At 44.6% G+C, this 7,667-nt stretch overlaps 1 pseudogene; it reads left to right on the top strand.

Annotated features, from left to right (window-relative positions):
- Positions 1-596: 596 nt before the first annotated feature.
- LOC126164128 (5S ribosomal RNA) lies at positions 597-714 on the top strand (annotated as a pseudogene).
- Positions 715-7,667: the final 6,953 nt, after the last annotated feature.

Genomic DNA, 7,667 nt, shown 5'->3' with positions numbered 1-7,667 from the left:
CACGTGCACCTTCCGCCGACCACTGGCGACAACATCGATGTACTGTGGAGACCTCACGCCCCACGTGTTGAGCAATTCGGTGGTACGTCCACCCGGCCTCCCGCATGCCCACTATACGCCCTCGCTCAAAGTCCGTCAACTGCACATACGGTTCACGTCCACGCTGTCGCGGCATGCTACCAGTGTTAAAGACTGCGATGGAGCTCCGTATGCCACGGCAAACTGGCTGACACTGACGGCGGCCGTGCACAAATGCTGCGCAGCTAGCGCCATTCGACGGCCAACACCGCGGTTCCTGGTGTGTCCGCTGTGCCGTGCGTGTGTTCATTGCTTGTACAGCCCTCTCGCAGTGTCCGGAGCAAGTATGGTGGGTCTGACACACCGGTGTCAATGTGTTCTTTTTTCCATTTCCAGGAGTGTATTTGCAACCTCCCCACTATATGTTTCTGTTTAAATTTAGCTCAGAATTACCTCCCATTCTATTCTCTAAGTATTACCAAAACTACGTACCCACAACCTGTTATTCAACCTAAACTCGTATACGCTATCTCTTGACTAAACAGAACCTAATTTGAATTGAACTGTAACTGGTCTGAGCCAACGGCCATGCCGCAGTGGTAACACCGGTTCCCGTCAGATCACCGAAGTTAAGCGCTGTCGGGCTGGGCTAGCACTTAGGTGGATGACCATCCGGTCTGCCGAGCGCTGTTGGCAAGAGGGCTGCACTCAGCCCTTGTGAGGCAAACTGAGGGGTAACTTGAATGAGAGAAGCGTCTCCGGTCTCGTAAACTGACATACGGCCGAGAGAGCGGTGTGCTGACCACATGGACCTCCATATCCGCATCCGGTGACGCCTGTGGGCTGAGGGTGGCACGGCGGCCGGTCGGTACCGCTGATTCCGCCAGGCCCTGTGGACGGAATTTACGTTTACGTAACTGGTATGAACACAACCCGTCTTTAAATTAAACGCGCAACTGCAGCAAAACAATTATCTGGCCCTAATCAAAATTTCCACTTACCTCTTGTCTTGACAACACTTTTGCAGATTTCTCGAAAGTACATAAGCAAACAGCAAGGAGGCAGCGGCTAAGGTAAGTTTCTGTTTGTAAATAAATATTCAAACTGTTGCATACCATATGGTGTACTATGGTAACGAGTAATGGTAACCCTTCCTTAAACAGTGGGATGGGGAGAGTAACCTTTCGCATCAAATGATATTCCAAGAAAAATTTAGAATGAAGCATGTATTCAAAAAGACAGGGACAAATTTAGCGTGATCTTTACATATAACAATGGTGGAAGAGTACTATGCAGTCGTAGACAGAGCGTACAAGACCTCTGCAACAACTTTCAATAAGTTGTAATACCTGTGAACCTATTCCTTCATTTGAATGGAACATGAGAAAGCTGGAAGATTGCTGCAAAGTTTGTACCACGACTGCGACAAGAAAATCAGCAGCATGTGTGGAAGTCTGCAGGGAACTTCAACAGCTGCTTCAAAACGATGTAAAACCTCTTTTCAGATGTTGTTGCTGACGCCGAAAGTTAGATTTATGGCTATGACTCTGTAACTAAGCTGCTTTCGCCGCAGTGGAAGTGTTCTTTCTCACTCTGGCCAAAAATGCTTTACATGTCAAGAATGACATCAAGTCCTTGTCGATCCATTTTCTGATAGTGACAGGATGGTTCATAAAGATATCGTTCCTCATGGTCACGTGATCAATAAAGAGTTCTATCGCGACGTTTGGGGAAGGACATTGGAAGAAGACGTCCACAGAAATCGCGTACAAACAACTAGGTGCTCCACTATGTCAATGCACACCCATATGCAGCCTATATTAATTAAGGTTCCTTTTTTACTAAACACAAGGTGACAGTTCTTACGCACCCGCCTTATTCGCCACGCTTAGCTGAGTGACTTCTTTCTCTTGCCAGAAAATCTAGTTGAAATGGCAAAAATTTGATACAGTGGTGGAGATTCAAATGGAATCGCAGTGGACCCTAAAAATCCCACATAAAAGAAAAAAAGAAAACTTCTAGGGGATTTTCAGAAGTGGAGAAAACGTTGAGATTGGTGTATTTGCTCCCAAAGGGACTGCTTCAGTAGTATCCAGAATGAAGTTTCCTATTGCAACGGCTTGCGTGCTGATTTGAAACTTTCTGGTGGATTAAAGCTGTGTGCCCGACCGGGACTCGAAATCGCGTTTCTCGAGCAAACACTCCAGCGACTGAACTATCCAAGAAACATTCACGATCCTCGATCGCATCTTTGCTTCCACCAGTTCACATCTTCTGCCCTAGAAAATTCACAGAAGTTCTCCTGCATACCTTGCGGGAGTGGCACTCCTAGAAGAAAGGATATTTGGGGGAGGGGGGGGGGGGTGTGAATCGTGAGCCGTGCCTTGATAGCTCAGTCTGTTGGCCATCGACTTGCAAAAGGCAAAGGTTTCGAGTTCCGATATAGCACACACTTTTAATCCGCCAGGAAGTGTCAAACCAGCACACTCTCTGCTGCAGAGCGGAAGATTCATTCTGGAAAGAACATCATATGCTTTGGCTGAGCCAGTTCTTCGCAATATCATTTCTCCCAGGAATGCTAGTCCCGCAGGGTGTACAGGAGAAGTTCTGTGACTTTTTGAAGGTGGAAGAAATGTACTGGTGGAAGTAAAGAGGAGTCTTGAGGCAATACTGACCCTATGTCTTAACAGACACATTAAAAAGGGCAAACACACGTTTATAACAGTGGTAGACTTGGGGAAAGCAGTTTACAGTGTTGACTGTAATATTCTCTTTGCAATTATGACAGTAATAGTAAAACTACAGGGAGCAAAAGATTACTTACAACTTCTACATAAACCATAAACCAAACTGCTCTTATAAGTGTTGGAGGACACGAAAGGGAAAGGGTTGTGAGACACGGTTGTAGCCTATGCAGATTTATTCAGTGTGCACGCTGAGCAAGCAGTGAAAGGAACCAAAGTAAAATTTGTATAACGAATTCAAGTTCAGGAAGAAGAGTTAAAACTTTGAGATTTTGACGGCAGAAGTCTTGAAAGAGCAGGTGAATGGGATGGATACTGTCTCGAATAGAGGTTATAATATGTACGTCAACAAAAGTAAAACAAGAATAATGGAATGTAGTCGAATTCAGTCGGGAAATGCAGGGGGGCTAAAAATGTCTCTGAGCACTATGTGACTTAACATCTATGATCATCAGGCCCCTTGGAATTTAGAACTACTTAAACCTAACTAACCTAAGGACATCGCACAACACCCAGTCATCACGAGGCAGGGGGAATTAGACTAAATGAAGCAATAGAAGTTGTAGAGGCGCTGTGGTGTTTGGTCATCAAAATGACTCATGATGGTCCTAGTAGACAGTATGTATAATGCAGGCTAGGTAGAGCAGGAAAAGAATTTCCGAAAATGAGACATTTCTTGACATTGAATTTAAGTGTTGGGGAGTATTTTCTGAAGCTATTTGTCAGGTTTGTAACCTTGTACGAAAGTTGGGAAAAGAAAAATAATAATAAACAAATTCGAAATATGGTGTTACAGAAGAAACTGCAGGTTATAGTTGGGTAGACCAAGGAACTGTTGTGGAGGTACTGAATCAAATCGGGGGAAAACGAAATTTATGGCACAACTCGACATAAAGAAGGCATCTGTTGATATGGCGCATCCTGAGGAATCAAGGAATCGTTAATTGGTAATGGAGGGAAGTGGGGCTGGAGGTGATGTAGTGTGATGTTACAAAATAAAAGTGATGTTGTTATTCAATGGAAAGTTGGAAATTGAGATTTAGGTTACTGTTTTATCAATCACAATTGGCGTAAGAATCATGGATTGACCATTGTCATAAAATATTGCATTATGAGATGTGATTAGTTTTTACTTGCAGTTTCGCGTGGCTTGAGGCAGTCACAACTAGCGTGCTATTGATTAAGAAATCGCATTATCATCTTTCTAATTACTTCATGATCGTAGATACGATCATACCCGGTTGTGAAGTTATTGTTATGACAAAACAATTTCCTAAGGGACCAGAAAGTTCTTAAGGGCGCAAAAACAAGTGTAACATCACACAAAAGGGAAATTCAATATTAAAGCTGATGCAAGAAGACGATAAAACAGTTTTATTTTTATCATTGTAACACGCACATTGGACTGCTGATCTTGGTGTCTGTAATATTAGCAAAATGCATAATTAAAATGAAAATAATACTGAGGAGATAATAGAAATGAGCACTGCTAAATGATTCAGTATTCCCAGAACAAATATTTATTATAACTAAAACATATATCGTACCTTAAGCTTAATATTACAATGACGGTAGATTTTTATGTCCATATCCTGTCCATTGAGCGCTCTTTTATATAGCCATTGTCTTCTTTGAGTCGCTCGTGCGTCGTCACGGTAAATTATAACAGTTCTTTACACTTCACTCAAACTTAGACATAAGACGTTTATATACCTTTAGTAAAAATTAGATCAGACTACCACAAATCTGCGTCCGTCTTACTCGAGAAAAACAGTACAAGTCTTTTTAGCGCTCAAGGCTTCATTTGTTCTCCAGCGAACAAAATAGTGAAGGATCGCATATCTATCCGTATTTTTCTGTTTATATTGCCGCCCAAAGACGACGAATTGCATTATTTAGAAAATTCCACTGTCGCCATGCGACGCCTCATTATACATTAATCATTATTTATAAACAAGTGTTTGCCTTCTGGCTAAAAGTATTAACTACACGTATTTGCTGTTTTAATGAAGTCAAAAATAGCGAATGTCACAAACTCGACAAAAAGAAGGCATCTGTTAATATGGCGCATCCTGAGGAATCAAGGAATCGTTAATTGGTAATGGAGGGAAGTGGGGCTGGAGGTGATGTAGAAGGAGACCAAGGGATGACCAAAGCAAACAAGTTGAAATGGCTGTAGTTTGCAGTAGTTGGGTGGACGGCTGCATCAAACCATTCCTCGGACTGAAGACCACACCAACATATATAATTCGGAACTTTTGGACGCCAGCTAGTATCCTCGAGGTCCTTACACGGCAAGTGCTGGGCGGCTACCCTCCTGGCCGTCGTGGTCCAGGCCGCAGCAGCAACGGCAACAGCCGCGTCGGCCACCAAGGGCAGCGCGTCCTCTGTGGGGACCGGTTCGACCGAGCGCTGCGCTCGGCGCTCCTCTTTTTGTGGGGCCACAAGGGACGGCTTCCCCAACCCGTCCGCCCACCTCCGGTGCGGTGGCAGGTTCACGCTTCACCGACACACGTACACACAGGAAGAGGGGGGGGGGGCGCGATGAACTGGTTGCCGGGCTGCACCGCTGGGGTTTAAAGGGCTCGCATCTCGCGGACGTAAACAACGCTGCTGCCAGAAGCTTCTATAAACACCAAACGTCCACACCACTGTTTTCTTGTCGTCCACTCAGATTTGACTCTCCGTTTCGTAGTGTTACAAATCTCGTTTGCGACACTCATTTCTCGCAATAGCCAACTAAATTTATGTATATCGGAAGACCGTTATCAGGACATCCGCAGTTCCCGTGGGCAGTGACGATATTTGTGCAATACGCGGCAATCGCGAGGCGAGATATACAGAGCTATTACAAATGATTGAAGCGATTTCATAGATTCACTGTAGCTCCATTCATTGACATATGGTCACGACACACTACAGATACGTAGAAAAACTCATGAAGTTTTGTTCGGCTGAAGCCGCACTTCAGGTTTCTGCCGCCAGAGCACTCGAGAGCACAGTGAGCGACAGGAGCCGAGAAAGCGTATGTCGTGCTTGAAATGCACTCACATCAGTCAGTCATAACAGTGCAACGACACTTCAGGACGAAGTTCAACAAAGATCCACCAACTGCTAACTCCATTCGGCGATAGTATGCGCAGTTTCAAGCTTCTGGGTGCCTCTGTAAGGGGAAATCAACGGGTCGGCCGGCAGTGAGCGAAGAAACGGATGAACGCGTGGGGGCAAGTTTCACGCGTAGCCCGCGGAAGTCGACGAATAAAGGAAGCAGGGAGCTAAACGTACTACAGCCGACGGTTTGGAAAATCTTACGGAAAAGGCTAAAGCAGAAACCTTACCGTTTACAATTGCTACAAGCCCTGACACCTGATTACAAAGTCAAACGCTTTGACTTTCCGGCGCGGTTGCAACCGCTCATGGAAGAGGATGCGTTCAGTGCGAAACTTGTTTTCAGTGATGAAGTGATGGGGTTATGTGAAAGATTCAGTGTTTAAACCTCTTCTACCAAGAAACGTGCCAGAACTGCGAGCTCGCATCAACGATGCTTTCGAACTCGTTGATCGGGACATGCTGCGCCGAGTGTGGGAGGAACTTGATTATCGGCTTGATGTCTGCCGAATCACTAAAGGGGCACATATCGAACATTTGTGAATGCCTAAAAAAACTTCTTGAGTTTTTGTATGTGTGTGCAAAGCATTGTGAAAATATCTCAAATAATAAAGTTATTGCGTGAGCACTATGGCTGTGAGCACTATGGGACTTAACATCTATGGTCATCAGTCCCCTAGAACTTAGAACTACTTAAACCTAACTAACCTAAGGACATCACACACATCCATGCCCGAGGCAGGATTCGAACCTGCGACCGTAGCGGTCACGCGGTTCCAGACTGAAGCGCTTAGAACCGCACGGCCACATCAGCCGGCAATAAAGTTATTGTAGAGCTGTGAAATCGCTTCAATCATTTGTAATAACCCTGCACTATAGAGTCTGTGAAGCTTTATTATGCTTTAAATTAAATGTAAATATATTATTCGACTACAAAAAATTCTGTTTTGGTTATCAGGTAACGGCCGGTCAGTGGGAGAATGTGTGATGCCTCTGAAGACTATCTAGCACAGTGGTCAGCACAGTGGACTCTCATTCGGGAGGACGACTGCTCAAACCCGCGTACGACCATCCTGATTTAACTTTTCCGTAATTTCCCTAAATCGCTTGAGGCAAATGCCGCGTCGGTTCCTTTGAAAAGGCGTAGCCGACTTCCTTCTCCATCCTTCCCTTATCCGATGGGACCGATGACCTCCCCTCCCCTCTAATCAGCCAGCTAACCAATCTGTTGACCGATCCGTGCCGAGTGCCTGTCCACCAGCTGTAAGTGCGTCGAAGGCCATCGCTCCTCAGAGAAGACGTCGCATAATGTGCTAGGTCTTTCTCGTGGGGCGCGGCACTGTCCCGGGTAACACTCATTTCGTAAAGCTTTCTGCGAACGTGTCGTAATTTTGATGTCACGCGCAATATCGAAGACCGCAGGAATTGCTACCATTTTCGTTAGCGTTCGATACAGTCTCTCACAAGAATTCATGCATGCGTATCGGATATTTACAAAAAAACGTCGTTTCTTTCTTGGTACGATTCATTACAATTGTAACGTTGTTAGTTTTGATTTGCTATAAAAGCGGTACTGATTGACAATAAAAGCGGGTTAAAAGCTGTGAGCTGTCTGGGGAAGTTAACCTTGCATTACTGCGCAACTGTTTCACCAGGTATCCAGCCTAGCTTACCAAATTCCCAACTAGACTAACATTAATTATAATCTTTTAATAGTCATACGACAACCGGTGATATATATATAAAAGAGACTTTAAATAAAAAGAAATAAATCAGTTTATGTTTGGAAATTTATTT

The sequence above is a fragment of the Schistocerca cancellata genome, chromosome 2, assembly GCF_023864275.1.
Source record: "Schistocerca cancellata isolate TAMUIC-IGC-003103 chromosome 2, iqSchCanc2.1, whole genome shotgun sequence".
NCBI classification, from domain to species: Eukaryota; Metazoa; Arthropoda; class Insecta; order Orthoptera; family Acrididae; genus Schistocerca; species Schistocerca cancellata.
Note: the sequence above shows the minus strand (reverse complement) of the source record. Positions and strands in the feature narration are given on the sequence as shown.